Genomic DNA, 25478 nt, shown 5'->3' with positions numbered 1-25478 from the left:
CAAAATCAAATATTTTTTAGAAATACATATTTTTGACGATTTGAGATTAATCTGATCTATTTAATCTTGGTGGCCCTCTAACAGTATTTATTTTCTGTACTAAACTGTTTAACTAAAATAAATAAGCCTGAGGATTTCCTGCAGCTTCTCTTCTGTAGAATTAAAAAAAAAAAAAAAAAAAAAAAAAAAAAAAAAAAAAAAAAAAAAATTAACTCACAATGAATCTCAACTAATAATTCCTCTGGGAAAAGAAAAAGAATTTCTTGACAGCTTATGTTGATTTTTATGTTGATTTGTGAATGTCCATCCTGAGATCCAAATCAAATCCAAACTGTCTAGAGTCCATAAATAACTCTATCAGAGTCTGATGAAGCTTCAATAATGCTAATTTCCACCAATGGCTTATATGAGTTACAGCACTGCTGAATCTACTTGTACACAAAAAGCTGCCACTTCATCTGTAGAAAAAAGTCAACAAGAACACGCTGTGGTTGAAAGTTAATTCCTTAACCTTCCCTGCCATAATCTTCCCTGCTATATATAAAAGTCTGCCACATTTGACAATGATATTTTAGAAATGAAAGGGTGAAAATGATTGCTATAATAATTATATATTTCATGTCATGGTTAGTTATGAGTTTACAGTGAGGGAAAGGGAAATCTGCAGTGAGCGTGCTTGTAGCAGAACAGCCTGTCAAATATATTACAAAGGGTGTGTTGATTTTGTGGATTAAAAAAAATTATATAGAAGATCATTGTCATTTATCTTTAATGCTGTAAGAATGACTGCCCTTCATATGTTATAACAATCCTGCAGAATCTGCTAGGCCCATTGAGAAAAGCTTTTATGTAAATACATATATATATATATATATATATATATTTCCCTCACTTTTTATTTTCTCATGGATCAGGAACTGTGATGGTCATTCCAGCTGGTGCTATCCTTGTTAGTATAAGTCTGCATTTACCATGAGGGCATAGGAATACTGTTCTCACCAAATCTTTGATATTATGGATTGAGTTTAGTGCAGATAAGGAGTGGTGTAAATTACAGGAATGCCAGTTATAAGAAGGTAACAGCCTGTCATGCCCTGTTCATGTGATAAATACACGTCCACAGTTGACTGTGCAGCATCCCAAGCATGTGAAGTTTGGATAGAGATGGTGCTCCAGACTGGAGTGTCCATACTGGCACCTAAGAAAGCAGTGCATCCATGTGCAATCTTTTGAGTAAATGCCCTAGATGAAAATAAAAGGATTGGGACACAGTCTGGAGATGGGAGAAATCACATGGTATACACTGAAGATGTATCTGCTGAGAAAATTGTTCTTTTGCCAAGGGTTGTGTTTTTATGTGCCTTTTCTAGTCTGGAAAAGCGGAAATAAGAACTTTAAAGAGATGACATTTTTTTTCCTGTGGATTATTTTCCAACAAGATCACTTAAAGAACTTCTTTACTGTGTGCCTTCTGCAAACTGTTCTGTTTGTCCATCTGTGAGGGTGTGATAAATGTCAACAGAGAAGCAAAGTAAGTGAAGAAAAGTGGGAAAGCAAAAATCCCTTTGAGGTTTTTTTAAGCCTTTCCTACCAAAGGCAATATGCTATGAAAATAATCTTATATTTGGGTATATTTCTGTAAGTTAAAAACTAAAAAAGTTCTGATGACATATAAATTCTGTTTATAAACTGGAATTGATCAATAAATAATATTATTTTCTTTATTTGTTGGTGGGTCTAGAATGGAGTGTTCCTCACTGAAATAAGTCAAATATGGGCATGAAAATTTATTATACACAGAGACGCATAACATCATCCTATTGCAGAGGTGCTGAGAGACTGCAAGTGGAAGCTGTTTTAATGAATTTTCTTGTTTGTATTCCCACATTGTCTTTCATCCAGCAGAAGGGACCTGTTCCAGTTTCAAGCTGGTGAGGGAGGGTACAGGATTGGAGTGTCTCAACTCAGTTAACAGGCTTTTCACCTGGTTTAGGGAATACCTAAGGCTGATAGTTGTCTGTCTGAAGTTCAAATGGTAAAAAAGACATTTTCACAGGGGAAAATATATCCAGATTTAATTTTGAAAGGCCAACAGTTGTGGCAGATCAAGAAAATTAACTGACACTACGTATGCTGACAGCTATCCTTTTCAAAACCCATCTGTCCGAATAGGCCAGGAAATTTGTGATGTTGAAATCAGCCTCATCTGCCTTAAGGATTAAGGTGGGAAGGGTGAAACAAACCCATAGCCATCCACATACCCACCTTTTCATGGGTTGACAATGGGTTTAGGGGCCCAGCTCCCATCAGCCCTATTTCATACACTCTGCAGAGGGCGATGATGACCTTTGCTTCAGCATGTGCACGGTAAGTCTGAGACATTGCTCAATGATGAACTCACTGTCTAGCCACTGTACAGCTCTTATGCATACATTTCAGTCTCAGAAATCCCAGACAGAAGTATCAGCTACCAGGGATGCAAATCACCATTTTCTCATTGAATCCTAGGGGTGATGAAGCTCAGGTTGGCTTCAAGCCTGTACAAGAAAAATAGAGATATTCGAGCTACAGTTTTAAACAAATCTCTAATATCTTCAGATTGTGGAGATTTCAGGTGTGGAAAAGGCATGAGCAAAAGAGCTGAAGATAATGGATTTTTATATTTCTAAATATTTTTGTGTTCCTATTTCTTGAAACCATTTGCTGTATCTTAGCATGGAGTTCATCTTAAATGTTGAACTGATAGCATTTCTAGGTAGGCAGTCCTTTTCCCATCTAATTTTAGTTTGGTAAATCAGGACACACCTTTTTATTTTGTCTCCAAATCACAAGTCTTCTTGATTAAGTTCTTTCTCAAGCAGAAAAATACCCATCTCCACATTGGCATGTTTCCAAATGCAGTGCCTTTCAACCTGCAATAAAAAAGAAGTCAACAATTCCTTTCCATCTCAAAGCACTTTACTCAACATGCTCAGTGCATTCTTATACTGACTAAAGATGGGTGAAAGTGAAACATCTGTACTGCCAACAACCTGTTTCCCTAAACATCATCCTTCGTTTTTTCCCCTGTGACTGTGTATTTTTCATTTTAAGGAAATATTTTTAGTTCACGATTCAGAAGCATCAGAACTGAATATAAAACTATCAGTTTACTTCCAAGAATGTCATGAAAATATATGCTGTAATAAATTTTGTCTTTCATGTTTCTTAAAGAAATAGTTCATACTGTTTAAGGGAGACCAAAGGAAAGAACCATTAGTGGAATGTCACTAGAAGTTTTATTCCACATAGAAGCAATGTGAGGAAAAAAACAAATGAAGTTCAATACCCAGGATGCTCTGCCTTCCACCACAGCATCGCTCACCACCTCTGCCTGTGGGTGATGTTTGCCTAATGATTATTAGGATCATGAGTTCTGCTTCAAAACTGCTCTGCATGAGCAAGAGCTGAGTGCTAGCATGGAAATGAATGATAGTGTGAAAAGTATTAAGGTTCTTCAAAGTTATGGGTCAAAAAACTGTGGTTCAGTGTTGTTTTCTGCTTTGCCCAAGTAGGCACTACTGCTCTGCAGCTGACGAAACCTGCATGGGAGTTCTCTCCACCTGAAAATGGTCATTAGGAAAAAGGAAAGGAAAGTGAAGTTTTTCATCTCAGCTCATTTGAATATGTTGCTCATGGTGATCATATTCAGCTACTATAGCTCTTTTCCTTCTATATTACCAGCTTTAGAAACATACTTGAAACATCTCAGCAGTTGCAAATCAAAGATGATTTTTTCTAGCAATACTTATATTTTCTCATGAAAATTGTCATGTACCCTTAAAAGAGAGGATTTTTCCTGGTACTGGGGAAACAATACTCGGGCTGATGCAGATCAGCTACATGCTTAACTGCTGTGTTCAGGACTTGAATGTCTTCCCACAGAACAGTGACTGACAAGATGGAACATGTAGGAAGGGAAGAGGAACCCAAGCCATCGGACAGGCTGTGCTGCCCCATGCTCATAAAATCAGCTGGCTGTGACTTCCAGCCACTTGCTTTAATCGAGCTGAGACTTTGGTTCTTACTACATGTAATGGGCTGGCAGAGCAATTTGCTTAGTAATTTAAACCAGACATAACTAAGGCTTAAAGATATGGGCAAGGAGAATTGGCCTTTCGGCTGTTTATAAGGTGTCACAACCAGCCATAGCTTTAAAATGATATATTTTTTCTTATTCCTGGTGCTCAGCTCTAGTCATTGTGCCTTCTAGAAGTTGTGTGACACTCCAGAGTTACTGGACAGAGGAGGTTGGAACTAGCTGATCTTCAAGGTCCCCTTCCAACCCACATCATTCCATAATTCTATAATACATGTTCTGCCTTTAGTTAAAATTCACAGTGTCACTTCCCATTGCAAGATTTTTGTTTGCACTTTTCAGTTATTATGTTTTCACTTTCAGCTTCTGTAAGTCTACATATATTGCAGAGTCAGGTTTGCATTATAGATTGAAAAATCAATCAAAACCAACCCAATCATTTTAGAAAACAAACAAAAAAGATGGGCAGAAAATACTGTTTGTTTTTAGTAAAGGTGTTTAAATGAGAGGCATTTATTTGCGTCCTTCAAGGTAGAAACTGGAGCAGTCATTCATGACTTTCTTTTGTTGCCAGGTGTTGCTTAAATGGGCAAAATCTGAGTATTTAAATTTAAAAGCTTCAGTAGAAACGTTTGCCACATTTGAGAAAAGAAGATCAAGGTCTGTCAGCCAGAAAGTTAGTCATTAACTTACTGCAAGTCTTCTTTTACAGTATGGATCCATGCACCCACAAAGGCCAGAAAATAATAATTAAAAAACCAATGAAACAATGTTCGGTGTTAGAAAGGTGCCTTTTTGTTGTTTTGTAGTCGTCCTCCCCCCCCCCCCCAAAAAAAAAAAAAAAAACACCCCAGTGTGTCAGAGTTGGTTTTGTTTCAGAATGGTTGTGTGGTTCTGCTTATGAGAGAAAAAAAAGCAAGCAAGCAAGCACACAAGCTTGAAAACCTCTGGGTAATAGTAATATTCACAGCATTTATTCTTAGGGTTCTCCTCATGCTGTGCACAGAACAAGACAGACATCCCTCAGAGGAAGAGGGTGAAAGCTTGTATTTAAATACAGGATTGCATCTGAGGACTGAATCACAGCATGCAAACACAAATGTTCCGTGACAAGCCATATGTTTCAATTCTTGATTTCTTCATTACAAGCAACTTGAAGAGTTAGTAAAAACAAGTATGCTTTTACAGATTGTCTGTCACTCTACTCGATATCCATTTTTGGGGTGTATGTTAAATTCCTCTGGAAAATACAGAGTAAGTCACAGTGCCATTTCCCAACCTCATTTTACACATATAATTCTCCATTAGTTCATTAATAGTGCATATACAGGTAACTCTGCTCCACTCCTCCTTCTCTTTTATTTTTTTTCTCAGCTTGAAATTAGTAAAATTTAAAATATTCTACTTGTCAGATTAGGTTTATTATATACTCATAAGACACATTAATGGAGTTAAGCTTTCTTTTATTGTTCCTTACATGTATCTCGGCATAACAGTGAATTTAATAACATTAGGATTGGGGAGGAAGGACTAAGTAACAGGAAATAATCTATATTTCATGACTCCAAGCACCAAGCAAATAATATATACTGCTCAATTTCCCTACTGCAAATATGACATTTTTTGTAGGAATAAGAAATTAGAAAATTAAAAATGTTTTCTTTTCTGATGTTAATATGTTTTACTGATATGGAATTTGATCATGTTGAATCAGTGTTTAGGAACGGAGAGGAGAAGAGTAAAAACCTGCAGTTTACAGATAAGCAAGAAAAGCAAGCAAGCTATTCAGCATAGGAATACTTTGTCTCCTTAATGGATTTCTGCTGATTGTACAACTTCATCTGACGAACATTAATGAAGGAGCAATGTGATAGACATGTCTGGTAAGACTCAGGCAATGTAACAAATTACTTTATAGGTGACATTTTGTGCCTTTTAAAGAATATTTTTTATTTGTTATTGCCTTAAGCATGTTCAATATGCTCTATTTATATTTGACTTTTTTCAAATGTGTCTCTGGTAATAGAAGTTCATTCAAATAGAAAGCAGTGAAGATGCCAAATCTCACAATAAAAGAGGGTTTAGAAACAAAGTTTTAATCCAAAGCAGACAGGTTCTCACTTTTTCCAGCACTTAATACCAAATGGTTCCTGCTTATTCCAGAGTGTAGGAATCACAGGTAATTTTTCCTCTGCCACAGGGTAATTACAATTTTGTGCTATATGTGTCCTGACCTGGTGCACTGGGAGGAAAGTTTGACTGCAAGCATGGAAACCACTTAACTGGAGGGTGGCATCACTGTGACAGGACTGGACAACTGGCCATCACTAAATTTAAGACATTTGAAGCAGCTTTACTTTTGAATTTATTTATTTATTTATTCTGTTACCCCTTAAAACCAGGTCTTTCTAGCCAATCTCCATCACTTTTCAGTCCTTCTCCTGTTCCTTGTGTACCCTGCAGAATGAGGCAAAGTTCAGTCAGACATGCAGGGCTGGTGCCTATCAAGTCTTCATCAGGTTCAACACAGGGCTCCTTCTTGGCTCTGTGGGGAGTGACAAAATGGGGATGAATTCCTTACAGCACTTCTCCCCATCAAGACCATGCCAGAAACTTATATGTAATCCCTAATGTTAGAGAAGGGATCTTATTCATTAAACCTTTCCCAGCTTTGTTCCAGGAAGCATTATATAGTACAGCACTAGACAGAGCTCATTTTAGCAGCCTGTAATATATTTGCACTCAAACATCTTGCCTGCAACCTTCCACCTCTATTCCACTGCGCACATTTCTGTCTGCAGGAAGACCCGTGGAATTTTGTTTGCAGTTTGTTGGTGGGGAAATTGCATGAGAGTCAAACATTTCTCACTTCTTGGTTTGAATTACACTGTTATCCTGCTGTCTGCTGTGAAGGGTTTTTAAGTGGAGTGTTTACCATTAGAGCCTCTCCATGTAAATTGTTTACTATTGACAGTGATAGCTAGTAGGGAACATTTTTGTGGGATATGGATTTATAATTACACTGTTAGTTTAAGGATTAAAGCTTTTTTTTTTTCTTTTCTTTTTTTTTTTGATGGCTTACAGAGAGTGTGTTTTTGGTTTTGAAACTGTATGAGATGTACGAGAAATCTGACCTATCATGTTGTCTCTGGCTCAGGAGAGGCAATGTGGAATGAATAATAATAAAAAAAAGGCAAAGAATTATTTTCTCTAAAAGCACTTTAATCTGAATCCATGGACAGATGGCCAAAGCAAAAATTGTTGTGTTATTTTGAAAGCTTTGTGTGGCTGCCTGGAAGCTATTGTCCCTGCAGCAGGGCAGGCAGAGTCAACTGAGCAAATTCTCCTGGTGAGCTTCTCTGAGGAGTCAGCCAGATTCAATCAGGATTCAAAGCACAATAACTTAAAAGCACAGCAAAAATACCTTCAACACATGCATTTCCCTGCCACCCTGAATTTACCATGTACGTAGCAGATGGAACGTTTGCCCAAATGTGGCGGGGTGGGAAAATGGCTGCCATTCCATGGCACAGCTCCACGGGATCCATGTGCAGGGTGTCTGTGGGACCTGGACCCCAGGGAAAGCTGCTGAGGGAAAGGCCAGAGCCCGGGGTGCTGCTGGGGTGGAGCTTTGGCACTGAGCTGAGGAGCACTGCTGCCATGACACCCTGCTCAGCTCCTTCATCAGAGAGTGTTGGCTTTGTGTTTGGCTGGCCCTGGCTATGATCAGAGAGATATTTGCCTAGAGTGCATATCAATATGTGCAAAAGCCACACTAAACTTTTGTGAAAAGTTTTTACTCTAGCCTTGGGTCTTAGTATCCATATGAAGACAGTGAATAAGGAAGATTTTAGTGACAGTGGAAGAAAGATTTAAAATATACAACTCTTTTAGGCCCTTCTAAATGTATTCTCTCTCTTAAGTGTAATACTATAAAATTATGTATTTTTTATATTTATTTGGTACATGATGACAAGATGAAAAGGTTCAAAATAACCTTAAAAGGGCTCCTTAATACTGTCCAGCACAGGGTGGATATGCGTCTTGAAACAACCAGCCAAAATCAGCTGTTCTCTGAATCAAAGTGCAAATCTTAATTCTATTTTACTCCCTAACTAAAATAGTAAAGGGTAATGAGTGTAAATGCAGTTTTTGAATTCAACAGTTGGAATTTCCTTGTTTTTGGAAACCAGTGCAACTATGAAAAAATAAGTTTCAGAACACCACAATCCAGAAAATGTGAAATTGCCTCAGGAGGAAGTCACTGTGCCAGAAATGTATTACATTAACTTACCAACAATTTGTTGTTGATTATAATGAAAATGACCGACTGTCTCTAGCCATGTTACACGTGGGTGTGTTGCAGCCACCAGTGACACAGCCTGGCAGTGATGGGCTCTGCTGCAAGAGACACCACTCCTGGCTCAGGTGAAGCACCTGCTGGCACGGCGGCCATGTGCTGATTGCTAACCCACCGCTAACCTGGCTGTTAACTTTCACAGTAAATAATTATTTTCCCAGCTATGGTAAAATGATTCTGACGAATCAGAGAATCACAAAATATGCTGAGTTGGAAGGGACCCACAAGGATCACTGAGACCAACTTGGCCCTGCACAGGACAGCCCAAGAATCACACCATGTGCCTGAACTCTGGGGGCTTCATCGGGCTTGGTGCTGTGACCACTTCCCTGGGGAGCTGTTCCAGTGCTCAGCCACCCTCTGGGTAAAGAAACTTTTCCAGATATCCAACATAAACCTCCCCTGGCACAGCTTCAAGGCATTGCCTCAGGTCCTGTCACTGTCACCACAGAGAAGGTGACAGTGCCTAACCCTCTTATTCCCCTCATGAGGAAGTCGTAGATTTCCATGAGGTCTCCTCTCAGTCTTCTCCAGGCTGAACAGACCAAGTGACCTCAGTCACTGCTCACACGGCTTCCCCTAAAAGGCCCTTCACCATCCTCCTGGCCCTCCTTTAAACACTCTCTAAAAGCCTAATGTCTTTCTTGCATTGCAGCGACAATGTCAGACCAAAATCTCTGACCAATTCTATTTTTCTGCAAACATTACTTTTCAAAGTGACATAAAATAATGGACTTCCTTTATTTTTGTGCAAATGACTAAAGCATGTGTCATCAAACTGTTGAGTAGATTTTATGTATTTTAACGTTGTTTTTATTTTATGATGGCTTTCATCATTGCTGAGTGAAAAACACATATGAAATGAGTGTTTTTGTTTAAATAATCAGATAAATCAAAAAGCCATATTCCTAGGGTGCTGTGTCAGGGCAGAAAGAAATGTGGCAACTGAATTATAAACCTTTAGTCATTTACAGTAACGATGTTGGTACAGCAGGAAACCTAATGTTGTGACCAATTTTGTTGGAATCTAAAGATTCTATTTTCCCTTTTTGTTTTGCTTTTTCTCCTTAACAGCTTGTTATAAGCTTTAACTAATGCATTTGAAATAAGCCACAGTCACCTTTTGTTCTTGCTCTTCCAGAAAGAGAATTCCACAGGCACAATGAAAATTTGCTAATCAAAACAAGATTGTGAACTGAGAAAATAATCTTAAGGTTGTCACAAACATTGCCTAACTCAGTTCTGGTAAGTTTGCATCTGATTTACTGGGTTTTCCCAGCATGTACTGCACTTATGAAGTCATTACTTAGTAAAAAAATGCCCCAAAAGATACCAGAACAAAGAGGATGATAGGCTAGTTTGTGTTTATAATATGCCACGAAGCAGAAAGGCAGAGTGGGTGCTGTTTTCTGGGTGAACACACAGCAATATACTCTACAGATATTATATCTACAGAGTATATTGACAACAGCAGATTGGAGTGATTCCACACCCTGGGTTGCTTTTAACATGTGACTAGATCTACCAAGGAACTGAGCAGATTTTCTGTGATTCAGGGGAAAATCTCATCTGGTTACTGGTGATCTAGTTTTGGGGTCTCTGGCACTGCCTTCACAGCAAATTTACAAAGAATTAATTCTGTAGGGTGTTTACGCCAATAAAACAGTTTACTACCATTATGCACAGTGCCTTTTCCTGTTGCAAACACTATTATAGGAAAAAATAATACAAGAGACAACTGTCTCTGTTTTGGAAAAAAATTCAGAGTGCCACGATATAGAAAGTCTTTGAAGTTCTTACAGCTGATCTCAAACACCCTGCTATTTAATACTGCAGCCTGAAAACCACTGCACACAGGGTGGACAGTAATTTCTTGAAGGATAAGGCTGATATTGGGATAAAATGGAGAAAATTGTGGCTGTGCTGATGAAATCTGGAAAACCACACTTCATACAAACTGTCTCTGCAGAGAACTGGGGTTCTGCTGAGCCACTCACCAGGGTGCTGGGCAGCCTGCCTATTCTGCAGCTACTGTGGAAGTAAAGAGAGTTGAAAGTGCTCAGGGCTTCATGACCAGAGTATTAATCAGTGAAAATGGGTGATGCAGAGAAACTTCATCTTTGCATATAATTAGCTGGCATTCAAGTTGCTCTCTCTGTGGGATTAGTTTTCAACTCCAGCGAGGCAGCTGAGCTGTGCATGGTAATTCAGCACAGTTGCATGTGCAGATAGTAGCTCTCAGATGCTGGCTTGAGTCTTGAAAGCAGTACAACAGTGTTGGCTATAAATAATACAGCAGGGGATATGCAGGCAATGTTGTTTTCGATGCTCATGTTAATCCATTACAAGTTTGCCTTGGTATCTCTCCCTGACACAGCTTTATGCTGCTTAGACTTGCCCTTCATGTGCAAGCAGTGAAGCTCATTGGTTTTTCTCTGCTCAGGCAACATGTGGCTCTAGAATCACAGCTGTGTCTGGGAGGGGAAAGAACAGATGGGCTGAAAGTGAGCATGCCATGTTTAAAATTGCAATTAAAATTTTGTATTGCTTCTAAAGGACTACAAATCCAAAGGAAAAAAAATCCTCATTATATGTTCAGAGGATCATATAAAATGAATACTGGGGCATTGTCTCACTGAAAAACACTGGAAGGAGAGTGCTGACAATGGACAGTAGAGAGGCAGGGAGAACTCTGAAATACTGCAAACACTTTTAGTCATGATAGTATTGGATAGAGAATATCCAGTCTTGGGGTTACAGGCACACTGTGCTCATTCAGACACTGCCTGTGTACGGCCCAAGGAGCCTTGACTGTGCTTCGAGACCTGAGCCCATGAAGGAACAATCTCCTAACTCCCATGGCAGGTGAGATTTGAGTGACTGAACACAGGGCTAATAAACACATTGTGCCTCTATAGTTGCCATAGTGATAAACTTGTTACTGTTCTCAGATTTCTGATAAATTACATACAAGAAAGTCAGAGTGATGCCAAGACAGACCATTTCTGTATACCTAAATTTTGTTGTCTGTTTTATGTTATGTTGTGCCTGTTTTGAGGAGCTCAAAGTGGGATAAGTCACAAGTGAGTACACGCAGACTTGTATGCTCACATATATTGAAGTAATTCCTTATAGTTGGTCAAAAATCCTCTGATTTCTATAAAAAGGACGTGCAGTTGCATGTACTACTGTGGATTGTGGCAGTGGCATTATGATAAAATATGACAAATCTAAAAAGAAAACAATGTCTTTGCCTGATTTATATTCAGTGCAAGAAGAGATAATGGTGACAACAGTCATGGATGAGGTAGGGTGAAACTTGAAAGAATAAGACTAATGCAAATTTGTTTGATCAGACATATCTATTTCACTAAAATTTTCAAGTTATTTTTTTTTTTCCTTTCTCAGCCCAGTGTTGCAAATCACTTATTTCTACTCAGAAGTCTTTTTGCAGTCAATAACATCTTGTGGGAACATCTTGTCAGGGAGTTTGACACTTGAAGAAAAGGAAGGATGGAAATAGGTAGCTCTGTGAATTTTCAGGCTGCCTAGAAACTTGCTGGTAGCAAGGGAATGCTCCACAGATGGGAAGAAATCACAGGCTTGTAACCTGAGGCTTACAGGGTCAGTGACTCTCTGTAGGCCTCTTAATTCATCTGCATAATAAGTTTTTCCTTTTTCATATTAATGTTTTTTGAAGTGTTTCTGATCTGTATTTGCATATGGATGCCAGATGATGATGCATTAAGTCTGCAAGCTGAACTGAGCACAAAAATATGCTCAAATGAAGCAGGGAAATATTGCTGTGTCAAAGCCACAAATAAAATTACATATGCAAAATGTACCTAGCAAGTTGCTGGAAAGGAGCCATCTCTTGAGTATTGCAGCAGTGGGCTTGGCATTTAAGTAAACCAGGAAAATATGTGATTGACAAAGAAAATAAAAAAGAAGTAATAGGACAGATCTTTAAAAGGACCTAGAATCTATCTAAAACTGGGAATCTGTCATGTAATGGATTTTGTCTTAAACTAAGTAATTATTATTGTCTGATAAATGTATTTAGGGGAAAAAAAATGGCTTGAACAAGTAACTTCCATTTTTTCTCGGATCACCTGAAACTTAAAGGTCAGAAGTATTCTATGCAGGCCTTCTGATGATACAATATATGTGGTGTGCCACATTTGATTCTGCTGCAGCTGGCCACCCTTAAAGAGCCATTTCTAAAGTGTGTGTTATCACTTCCAGTATACTGCATTGCTCTAAACATTAGTGTGGGATGACTATAGATTATGGTGTGATAGAAATGGGATTTCCATTTCTACAGACACCAAATAAGACATCTGAAAAGTCTGTTTCCTGATTCTGCAAGGTTTTCGTTAGTAATTGCAATAGGATACACAGTTTTTTGTCTTCACAGAGAGAGAGTACAGTGGGCCTTTCTATTTTCAAAGAAAAAGTTTGCAATGACCTTTAATGTTTCATTCTGGGAACTCTGATTTGGCAAGATCTAGCTTGAGTGCCTTTAAAACTTGAATATCAGAGAAAGCAAGCACTTTTTGCCTTATGAAGGAACAAACTTCTTAAAGTATTAGTGAAATTGCAGGATGTCAGCAAAATGTGTGGAGTTGGGCTGTATCACAGATCTTGGTTCTGTAAAAGCACTCTTTCTTTCAATGTCTCTGGGTCTCAAATTCAAAGTAAAAGACATCAGGACATGGAAAAAAGTGAAGCAGGTGTCGTTTTTATATGTCCTTCAACTCATGACTCAGTACATTTTCTTGCACCATAAAGTTTATTTTGTACATTATTCTTTATTTTACCCTGAATCTCTCCCTTTTCTGTGTGAGATATTTCACTTGGTAAATGTAAGCTTACTGGAACTAAAATGCATTTAAATTGCTGCAAAGTTCTAAGGGAATGACACTTTCTACGGAATAACTTTTTCATCCTTACATAGCAACCATCTGAAAATCAAGGTTGTGTCCTCTCCCAAGGACATAGTTTCAAAGCTGTCACCTGCAATTGTTATGCAAGGAAAGGAACTAATCAGATAGATAGTGTTCATCATTTGATTTCATACTTGCTCTACAAGCTTAAGCGCAGGAAACCTATGAGAGATTTATTTCACTGCTCACTCATATCTTTAATGCACAGTGTAAAGATGAATGTCTACAAAGAGATCTTTGAATTCTTTCTTTCAATTTCCTGCAAGAAAGGATAGCGGAAAGGTTTGTAGTTCTCCAGGGACTTCATTTCTATATATACCTAAGGGTGACTTCTGATCAAAGATGCCTTTTAAAAAGAAGGCTAGTGAAGATCCTTTAAATAAATGCAAACTTCCTTCCCCAGGGGCTGTCAAGGAGCAGGAGTAAGTCTATAAAAGGGAACTGGACAGTATTATTGGTAGAAGTGATCTGAAAAAAAAAAAAATAGAGCTTTAAAGTAACTTGTTTCCTAAATGGACTGGGGTCTTGTTTTAATAATCCAATACAAAATTTAGTAAAGCTTTGGGAAATGTCTCAATTTATAGATATTACTGTGACCAACACACCCAACTAACATGATTGTAGCTGAAGTTTATTCTGTTTTATAGCACAGTGGTATTTGCAAAATTTCCGTTGTGCTGTTTTTAAGAGAGCATTGTGTCTAAGAACTGGAAGCTCCTCCTGAGCTAAGCTTCCTGGGACCATTAATTCACCCACAGGCTGAGTGGTTGTCTGATTTAATAATTTGCATGTGTATATAATGCTGACATAATAGAATTATTTTGAAATTCAGTGTCAGTACTATCCCCTTTCCTTCATAAGAAGCCAACCCATTGCCACCTGGCAGGAGGTGGCCTGGTATAAGTTAATAAGGACACTCATCTTGGTATGTGGCACACCTTGGTACATTAGTACCTTTTCCTTAAAAATACAGTCAAAGTTTCTCCTTGATAATTACTGTTCCTGCTTTATTTCCCGGCAGTTTGAATAGTATAGACACATATATCAAACTATTAATTGTCAGAAAATATTTGCAAATGGATTTAATTTAAATACTTTAAAATAGTCTTGATTCGTAGGAGCAGTATCATTCAGCCCTTAAGAAATACTGTAAAATCCAAGATATCCCAGAAGTCCATATATTGGGCACATCTACTTAAAAAACAAAACAGTGGATCACCATTTCCTTCAAATACTATTTTCATTGAACCTTTATGTGAAGAAGGCCTTTGGCATTGATATTTATTTATATGAGTATTGAAGCAAACTGTATTAAATGTTGCAGGTAAGTCCTGAGTCTTGAGTTTTGCTCCTATTTGCTTTGTATATATCCCAATTTTCTTCTACTTAGGGTTGTTCAGAAATCACTAATTGATCTCCTTGGTGTGACATGAAGCACTGCCAGATGGGATAGTGAACCTAGAAGCTGAATCCTTGATCATCTATATAAACATGTCACTCCTGGGTCCTATTCTGGAGTCAACCATTCGGCTTCTTCCAGAGTGAAGCCTAGGATGGCTGCAGAGACCCTTTCCTCTGTTCAAGATGAGTGACACAGCACAAAGCTGGGCTCACAGGCAACCTGTGCAGCTGCCCAGTGTTACAACAGGTAACTTTCCACCTTTGCCTATGTGCCTTCATGTGTCAGGACCCAAAAAGGTCTTTAATATTTTACTGTAGAACCATGATTTCCCCCTTGCAACATCACCCTGCCAATGCCAGCGGCTCCATCTCATCAGGGTCCCCCTCATCGGGGGATCTTCCTGCTTGTTTGAGGAAACCAGAACATTGGTCTCCATATACACAAAAATGTCCCAAAGATAGGAATGTTTTGCCTCTGTCTGGACCAGATTCCATACAGATCTTCTGAGCTGATAGAAAGTTGACTCTGAATGCTGCATATCTGTCCCGCAGTCTTTATAGAGTCTGGGTCTCTCTCTGTGGGACAGAAAAAAGAAAATGAAAGCTATTTTTTTTTTCTTTCCCTCCCCCTCCTCTACCTCCCCTCCCACCTTGTTTTTCAGCATTCTTTATGACAAGAAGGAGTGTAAAGCTGAATGATCTTCTTGGAGTTCTGTGTTGGTGGTGCTAGTCCTAAAGGACTATAAATTTGACCGTACCTGAATATCTTTTTAAAATTAAGTTTCTTATAACACACTGAAACATTCCAGCTGTTTCAGTGTTTTGGCATGTGTATGTGATGTAAACCTTTGCGTTATAGAGGGCTGCAGAGACATACAGAGGCTCCAATTTAGAAGAGAATTTAATGTATCTAGGAAGTCAAGAGAAGAAGACTTCTGGTTCTACTGGAGCTAGGGAACCTGAAAGACATCCTTAAATCTACTCTAGCTTTTAAAGTAAGGAATACTTCAAATTACAGAGGAAAGCTGTTCAATTGTCTTGACTTATCTTCCCCCTCAGGGGATTATCCCAAAGAATTGTTCAAACTATTTAACTGCAACAAGGTGCCTGTGAAGAGAAATCTTTAATTTTGCTGCTTTTTAACTACTCTCCCTGATTTTCCAAATTTAAAAAAGACTTTTTTAATGTTTTCTAAATTTTTTAAAGTACATTTATTTAAAGTTAAGTGAGAAAATTGAAATTCTCTCTGTTTGAACAACACAGAACAAACACTTGTGTTTTCCTTGGAAGAACTGTTGGGAATAATAGTGTTAACCTTCATGCAACTTGACCTTTAGAAGGAAGGTAAGGAAATATTTTACAATTGGATTATTCTGAATTTTACTAAGAAGCCCTGGGTGTGACAAATTGAGGGGTGGGGGACCAACAGAGACAGAGACGATCAGTTTGTGGAGCAGTTTCAATGGTGGTGTGGTCTCCAGACAACTCAGTGGCAGCCAATGTCCCCTTTTTGATTCACCATACACGAATTTCTAGTGAGGTTTGGTTACAGAATCACCCCTGACATGGAGGTAGCCATACTCCTTGATCCAAAATCTCTGATCAAAATAATTTCAACGATTCTATACAATCCTCCAAATATACCCAAACACTGATATCTTTCAATCTGGAGTAATTTCTTCTTTTCCAGTGCCATAGCAAATAATTTAACCCTGTGAATTTCATATCAACTTATTTGTAATGTGAAAATGGAATCCACAGTGAATATCTTTGCTTGTTGAGGAATCACCTCCACTACTTAAGTTTTTCCAGAATGCCTAAAATATTTTACATTTTAAACTTTCCTATTAATTTTCTGTGTTCATGTGCAGTGTTTAACGAGATAGGCATTGCTCAATATATGTAATAGATACATAGTCCCAGACATACTAAAATGATTAAGCTATAAACACCTTTTGTATATGCTATAAAGATATTTTCTTTTGAAGTGGCAGTGTGATTGCAGTATGTTTCTAATCCTTTCATGATGCATTTTTTAACTTTTTATTCCATATTTTGTGTTTATGCATTTAGTGTTTTCCTTTTTTGTGTGATTTACATCATAAGTAACATAGCAGATATCAGCTTCTTTCTCTCAGATGATCTATTGAAGCTGTTAAGATATTTTTTTATTTTATGTCTCTTTTCTGGAGAGCTTCCTATTTGGTATTATCTGGTTTATTTCCCCCATATATTTATTCTCCGTATAATATTTCACCTTAATGGAAATATTGAAGACTTTAAGACATAGGACATATCTCTATTAGAATCTGTTAATCTCCTTTTGGTTGAAAACAGACTTTGAACTATTGTTTATTCAACCTTCTGTACAGTAGTTTTATCTAGAACATATTTCTTTTGTTTGATTATGGGGGTGTCTTGTTGGTCACTGTCAAAAGCCATAATAAAGACAAGATATTTTCATGCTTCCCACTCATCCACTTTGCTGATAATTTTATCAAAGAAGGAAATTGTGTCGAGTGCATTTTTTTGAAAATAAATGATTCTCATCACCCTCTTGTGTTAACAAACTGATAGATTACTTCATAATTTATTCCACTGTTCTTTGGGATACTGAAGTCAGGTTGAATAGTATCTAATTTCTTAGATAGACCTTTTTCCTCTTTGAGAAGGATTTTCTGGTAGTCCTCTCACAGTCCTTTGGGATCTCATTGTCTTCTAAATTCATTCAGAAATAAATGCTTAATCCTTCTGAGACTGCTCTGGCTACTGCTGTGAGTACTCACAGGGGGACATTTTATTAGACCCTGCTGAATTCAATATCTTAAACACTTAAATGATCTTTCATACTTCTAATTTACCTCATTTCTCCTTGTTACTGATTCCACAAAAATCTTGGCATGATTTACTGAGTGCTTGCACCCATAGGTACTTTGGTTTGAAAGAGCTGCAGTTCTCTGAGTGACTCTCCCCAAGACCAAGTGTTCACCAGAGTTCCAAATCTATGTCAATGACTGGAAGCTCCAGGTTAGATCCATGTCCTACTCTCCTTTGCTGTCCTGGGAGGAGAAGTGCCAAGCTCCTCTCTGACACCCACAGGTGTGTGAGGCTTCAGGACCACTGGGCTCTGCACAATACCTCCTTCAAATATGATATGTCTTATCTCTTAGAAGAGTGATGGAGGCTTTGGTTTTCCTTTAAAGCAAAATAGTGCAACAGCTGAGCTGGGACCCAGAGAAGAAGTCCCAGAATCCATGCTCTCCACAGCTCTGCAGCCACTGTCATTCCTTTATGAGGGCCAGTGTCACTCCAGGGACACTCAGGGAGTGAACGGGAGGGAAGCAGAAAGGAATGGCCAGGACAAGAAGGAGTGAGCTTGTGCTGCTCTAGTGGTGTGCAGGAAATGGAAAGATTAACTCATGGTCTGCTCCAATGATTATTCCTGCTTCATTTGAAGACAGAGTGGTTAAAATTTAGGAAAGCTCATTTGGTAGAAAACAGTGGCAAATTTTGAGAAAAACTCATTTTGCAAAGAAGCGTTACAGTGTAAAATGGTGTTTTAAATAAAATAATTTTGTTATCTGGTAGCATGTAAGTACTCATTTTGTCATATTTGTCATGCCTTCTGGCATAACAAATTTAGCATTCGCTGCAAGACACATTGGCTGCTGTCACAGGAGGTAGCAAATTTGATATAAAACAGGGACAGCATTTGGCAAAAATATCACTTTGGGAAAGGACATAATGCTGCAATTAATAATAAAAGAAGAAAATAATCTTTCTGCAAAGAGAATTCTAATACATTTAAACTGCATCCCTAGAGCAGCTGCTGTGGTTCCAAGTCTAGGCTAATTCTTCTAGGTGCAATAATATTTCAGTGGAATTTATTTTGTCAGGACCATGCCAAGCAGGAACACATAGTAGGGATAACATAGAATATATAATAAGCTATATCCTTCCCCTCCCTCTGAAATCTTTTGGCCTCATGAACTTTTGTACCAAAGACTTTATTCCTTGAAAAAGAAAGCAGTATATATACTTAGGCTGGAATGTCAGACTTCCCTGCTGCTGCATCAGAGTGAAATATTTTTTTATTTCCAGATTGGACTGGGTCTAAAGGCAGGTGTTGACTTCTCTGAATTCTGGCTTGGCTATAAGTAGAGCTGAAATTGGGAGGCCTCTGAAAAATTACTTATTTTTGACTAGGGAGGGGGAAAAAATCCCAAGGTATATGAATTCAATGAGAAAATGTCTAAAACTTCCCTCTCTAGAAGATCACGTGGCTGTTGCTGGTCCACATAGAAAGTTATTCTAAAAGTCATAGCAAGAGAAAACACAAAATAAAGTCTTCTGAAGAGGTGTGTATTTCCTGTTTCTCTGGAGGATAAGGAGAGGTTATTTTAGATCAGCATGAGAAGGAAGTTGACATGCTAGATTCTTACAATTGTTTTCAAGGACTTTTACTTGTTAGAGAACAAGGAATGTGGGGTAGGATAGAAGTAGGTGTTTCACATCTTAGAGTTCTGAAAAGTGTGTTTGACAGATTGCAAATATGTGAAAAGTACACTTCTGAAACTACTTTGGTGGGAGGCAAGAGAATTTTCTCAGGCAACAAATAGTTCGTTAAAGTGAGGGCTCCAGTAGCTAATCTGTGCTGATTTCCATGGAGAAGCTGCAGTGAATGCTTCAGAAAACTTCACACACAGGAATCACACAGAATATGCTGATTTGGAAGGGACCCACAAGGATCACTGAGTCCAACCTCTGGCCCTGCTCAAGGCCATGCCCAGGAGTCTCACCATGTGACCAAGAGCATAGTCCAAAAACTTCTTGAATTCGGCCAGGCTTCCTCACTTCCCAGGGAATCTGTCCGGGTGCCCAACCACCCTCTGGGTGAAAAACCTTTTCCTAATATCCAACCTAAACCTCCCCAGACTCAGCTTCAGACCATTCCCTTTGATTATGTCATTTGTCACCACAAAGATGAGAGACCCCCCTCCTCTTCCCTTCTTGACTTCTAACATTTGGAATTGCCTGTTCCTGTGCCCTTAGGTGGTGATGTTTAAAAAATGACCAGCACTGATGGACCACAGCACCTGCAAAAACTTTTTTCCGGGAGACCTTGCTTACTAGTTCCCTGAGCAGCCTGAAGTCTGCTCTCCTCATATCCAGAGTTCAGGTTTTGGCACTTTTCCTCCTCTTAACAAGATTTTAAACTCAATTTCTTTGTGGTCACCATGGCCAAAATGGCTGCCAATCTCCACTCATGAGATCCAAACTTCTGACAAACAGGAGATCAAGGAGGGCATCTTTCCAAGCTGGCTCCCTTAGGACCTATTCCATAAAGTTGTCATCCAGGTTTTCAAGAATCTTCTGGCCCAGGTTGTACCAGGTTGGCTCACAGTTAATTTCTGCCAAGCTGAAGTCTCCCATAAGGACAAGGGCAGTTGACTTGGAAGAGTCCCTTAGTTCCTCAACGAATAATTCATCATTGTCCTGGCCAGGAGGTCTATAGTGGACTCCCATGATGGCATCTGCATTATTTGTTTGTCCCTTGATTCTCATCCAGAGGCTCTCAACTGTGCCATTGCCAGCTGTGAGCTCCATGCATTCTACCCCTTCTATTCCATACAGTGCCACCCCTCCACCTCTCCTGCCCTGCCTGTCCCTCCTGAAGAGCCTGTACCCATCCAACAGGGCACTCCTGGCACAGGATCCATCCCACCGGGTTTCACTGATGCCAGCAATGCCGAATCTCTGGGACTGGGCCAAAGCCTGGATTCCCCTTGTTTGTCCCTCATGCTTAATGGTGCATTAATGTAGAGACATTTCAGGTGTGGTACATTGTAGCCAACACCTCCTGAGGCAGATTGAGGGATCCCATTAGTGCTCCTTTCCTCAAGTTTTGACACACCATCCCATCACTCATCACTGGCCAGCCTGACTTTGCCCCTTTCCCCCTTCCAGGCTGGTTTAAAGCTCTGCCAGTGAGCCCCACCAGCTCCTGTGCAGGAGCTCTTTTTCTCCTCTGATATTGGCCAGCCCATCAGGTGTCAGTAGACCAGGTGTTGAGTAGATCATTCCATGGTCATCAAAAAATGCAAAAAATGTAATTTTTTTCTGCCAACACCATTCTTGGAGCCATGCGCTGACCTGATGGATCTGCCTATTTCCATCAATATTATTCCTTCTTACCAGAAGAAGTGAAGAAATCACTACCTTTGCTCTGGACCCTCTCCCAGTTGTCCCAGGGCCTGAATTCTCTTTTGATTGCCCTCTGACTTTTTTATTTAATCACTGCCAGTTTAAACAACCAATAGAGGACAGTTATGTTATAAACATATAACATGTTTATATTATAAGCAACCAATAGAGGACAGTTTAGTTAAAGGACCTTAATAAACCAGAGAGTTTTCCAGTAATGCCCCTGATCCAAGTCCCTAGAGACAGCAGACTTTCTTGTGAGTTGTGACTGGTCTGCATATCAGGCCCTACACTCCCCTTAGAAGGGAGTCTGCTGTTACAACTACCCTTCTTTTCCCGTTAACAGAGTAGGTTGTGGAGCATGAATCAGGTGGTGCTGTTTTAGTGCTGTTCCACTGTCCCAGAAGGATTTTTGCCCACCTCATCTGTTGTCTGACCTTCTAGTTCCAGAACCTCATACCTCTTCTAGAAGGTTCCAGTCCTACTTGTCAAATTCTGAGAAAGAGGAAGAACCTTTCAGGCCTGCTTCCAGCCTTCACCTTTGAAACACCCTTGGCTCACAGTCATTTGACTGGTTACCCTGCAGGGTTCTGAGTCCACCTGCTTCTCCACTACCATGGAGGTTCGAGACTCCGGAGAGTTTGAGACCACAGTGTCTCTGAAAATAATGGGTCTATTTCTTGCTCATTCCCTTGAATACTACATAGGGAGGCGGTGTCAGCTACAGGTGCACAGAACAAAATTCACCTACAAAGTCATACAGACTGAGGAGCACATGAAAGGTCGTATGTAAAAACTATGCTAGTCCTGTGTGTATAGATCCTCAGATCTTTCACCAGACATCCCTCTTGAGTTTGTTCATAGGGCAGGGGAATGGAAGGGGATTTAAAAAAGACCACATTAAATCAAAATGTACAAGCCTCCCCAATTTTGAGAAGTTAACAACATTGTAAACTTCTTTAAAAGGCTGTTTCTGTCTAAGGGATGTGGCAGTTTACTGATATGGTTGGACTACCTGTGGGTTTTCTAAAAACCTGTGGAAATGAGGTGCACAGACCTGGGGCAACTTATCTTTTCCTGGGATAAATCTCCTCTTAGATTTCCAAGGACTCATTTTTTCAACAATTTCTCTGAAACACTGATAAGCATTTTAAGAAGAGATTGGGAGAGTGAAGAATGAGAAATGCATGAAAATGGATTTTCTTTCTGCTTCCTAGAAAATAGCATGAATGGGGGTAGGAAAAAATTATTGTTTATTAGATTTTAATAATATGAATCCAATCTTTTGGTTTATGATTAGCCATGTTTAGTTCACTCTGATGAATTGATTTATAACATTTGCACTTAATACTAGGTACTAAGGCAAAATAAAATTGAATTTATGCACCTTTGTAATATTGTGGTAGTTTGGGAAGTTCAAGAACCAGTCAGTGACTAGGCATGAAAACTGACAGCTAATATAGCCACTAGAGAGACAATCCAATTGTATGAGATTATTTTTTGAGATTTGAAAACTGGCAGAATTTATGTCTTAGAAATGGAAAAAATTTTAAAAGTTATAAGAATGAAAAAAGTGTTTATTTTTTTTAATTTAAAATGTTGCTTAGCTTGTTTTCTGCTTTGTAATAATAATAAAAAAAGAATAGTGACTTCATCCTACAAGCATATTTTTTTAAACCTAATCCTTTTTAGGAGCAAAGATGACATAAACTTCTTGAAATAATACATAAGTCATCAGAACCTTAAGAGAACCTTGTTGTTTCTAGCTGCCCAGGGCAGCAACTACAAAGCCAAGTCTGCAGATGTGGCCCTGCTCTGCATAGCAAACAGTCAGACTGGCAGGAAAAACCACTACCTAATAAAAAAGAGCACAGAGAAAGATCCAGTAGAATGGGAATGAAGGGATTTTCATACATTTCTGCTGAAACATCTGTATCAGTTTATACCAATCATATCATTGACACCTAAAAGCACAAACTGGCAACAGAGAAGTTTGTGAAGACTTGGTATTCACACTTCCTTGTTTTTCAAGAGAGAGACGGAACACAGAACTGAACACAGAACAAAGAATAATTGACCTCTTCTGTATGTATTCTCCTTAAATTTCTCCTACTGGAGTAAGACAAATATGCATGTACTCACACCAGAATGAAGAGATCAAATTAAGGCAGAGAGCATCAATAATAATATATCTTTCTCATTATTAATAATTAATAATATATTTGCCCCTCCAGAGAATCAAAAGTGTAGAATGAGAGACCACAGATGTTATTTTGAAGCATTTCCCAGATGACCATTTTCATGCCTTCAGATGATGGAGCCTGTTCCAGGGTGTTGTACCTAGAGGCATGACAGTTCTTCACAGAAAGTTGCTGGGATCATTTTTTGTTTTGTTCCATGACTTCCCACTGCTATGAACTGCCAGGACGTTCAGGGCAAGGAGAAGCTTGCTGAAGAGTTACCCTTGCCATGTAGGATTGTAGTTCTGTAGAACAGAGCAGAGTGAGAGAACAGTCTTTGATTTGATCCACAAACACTGCTCTTTCAGGAGGGAAATTGTGGAGGGTGGTAAATAATGCAAAAGTGTATTTCACAGAGGAATTCATTTACATAGCCACAGCTAACTTGCAGGCTTGAAGATGATGAGAAAGCACCCATTACTAGGAAAGATGAAAATAATGCATTTATTTTCTTCCCTTTGGCAGAGAGTTAGTGTAATTTCTGTGTCTGGGTTTGGATGAAATGTTCCTGCCCTTTGTTCAGCCCAGCAATAACTTCAAAGCATGCTGAATATTTGGCTAGGTACAACAGTATTTCGTGTCATAAATCATGGATCGTATTTGCTGGGCCATTAATGAATTCAGTAAGTAATGACAAATGTAAAGCTAAATTTGGCTTTCAGTTGCACAGATGTAAATCTATTATGGCTTTGAAATCTACAGAACATTCATTATGAAAATGAACTTTATTTTCCATATTCCCAGAAGACAGGAAAATTAAAGGACCACTTTCAGATCACTAAAAACAGCATATCATTTCAGATCGAAGCTTAAGAGATCCAGAGATTTTGTGGAAAAGAAACATGTTTTCTAAGTTTGTGAGTTCCAATAAATGTTTTCATAGTTAAATGGTGGCAAATGTTTTGATTAGCAAATCTTAAACCTGAAGGGGCCAAAAAAGGGAATAAACATTGTTTTGGACATATTCTGAAATCAGTTTGTGCAAATATCTCCTAGGTCTCTGCTCAGGTCTAGCTGGAAAGCTTTGGTCCACTTTTTAGCTGTGTTGAACCCAACTAGAAGAAAAATATCTTGACCTCATCTGAGAGGATGCTTTAGCTGATGCTCCAGACTCTATTTGAAAATCCAATCCTAGGTGAGCCTTTTTTCTTATTTTCTTATAGCAATGTCTGGTTTCTGCTCTTTAATGGGGACCTGATTATAATATTGATAGTTGTCAGCTGGAGAAGTGGAGACTAAGGATAACTAAAAGGAGATGGGCAAGCAGGTGGTATTGATCTGTGTAAACAGGAAAGAAAAGAAAGACCTTTCTCAACCTTTGATCCCAAGGTACCAGAATTATGCAGTTTTTTTTTTTCCCTGTGAGCAGGGCATGAGTGCTGAACAATATCTGGTCTTTCTCCAGACACAGGTGTAGAGCTGACAGAATCTGGCATTTTAAGAATTATGTTTTAGGCTTGACAGAAGTTTCCTCATGAGCGTCTGTACATGTGGGTCTTGAAGGATGCAAACACAGCAGCTCAGAGGGGCAATCTGGAGAGTCTCCTCATTTTAATGCACCAAACACAGAACTGTAACAGGGAAACACCACTGGCACAAAAAAGGAACAGTAGCTGGGTGCTAAATGTGTCAGATGTTACCTTGATGTAAAATAAATCTGTGCAGAGATATGCATCAAGGATTTGTAGAGCTTCGGGGATGAAAGTGGAACATGGATATTTAAACATCTTTCAAATGTGGATTAGTATTCCTGCTGCCTAATTCATAAGGACTGGCAGTGCAACGCTGCAGGTGCCTAGAGCTAGCTTGTTACTAAGAGATCTGCAAGGTCTGCTCTAGTACTGAGCAGTTCCAAGTTAAGAGGGGACATTGAGCTATTCTGATTCAATACATTTTCTAAACTAATGCACATCTCTCCTGTGGTGTGTGAATATGAGAGGCAGTGCCTCCACATTGCTGCACAGGGATGAAGCTGTCAAAATGGATGTGTAATAGCAAAGCTGCTCCACTTCAGTGATACTTGGCTCCAGAGCAGAGAAGTGGAGAGGCATTTGAGTTATGCCTACTGCTAATCTATATTAACAAAAAAGCACTGGAAGCTATTTTCATTATCCTTTGCTTTGTTTTTGCTAATCCTTCACTAGCCAGAAAAAAAAGCAGAGCTATTTTGAGGGCTTAAATTTATTTGCATCTGTTCTGCAGATTTGCAGTAGTCAGGAGCATGTGCTTAGAATATTCTCTGTCCAGGC

The sequence above is a fragment of the Chamaea fasciata genome, unplaced genomic scaffold (genome assembly GCF_029207755.1).
Source record: "Chamaea fasciata isolate MVZ Bird 193981 ecotype frontalis unplaced genomic scaffold, bChaFas1.0.hap1 SCAF_1, whole genome shotgun sequence".
NCBI classification, from domain to species: Eukaryota; Metazoa; Chordata; class Aves; order Passeriformes; family Sylviidae; genus Chamaea; species Chamaea fasciata.
The sequence above is the reverse complement of the archived record's forward strand: the minus strand, read 5'-3'. Positions refer to the sequence as shown.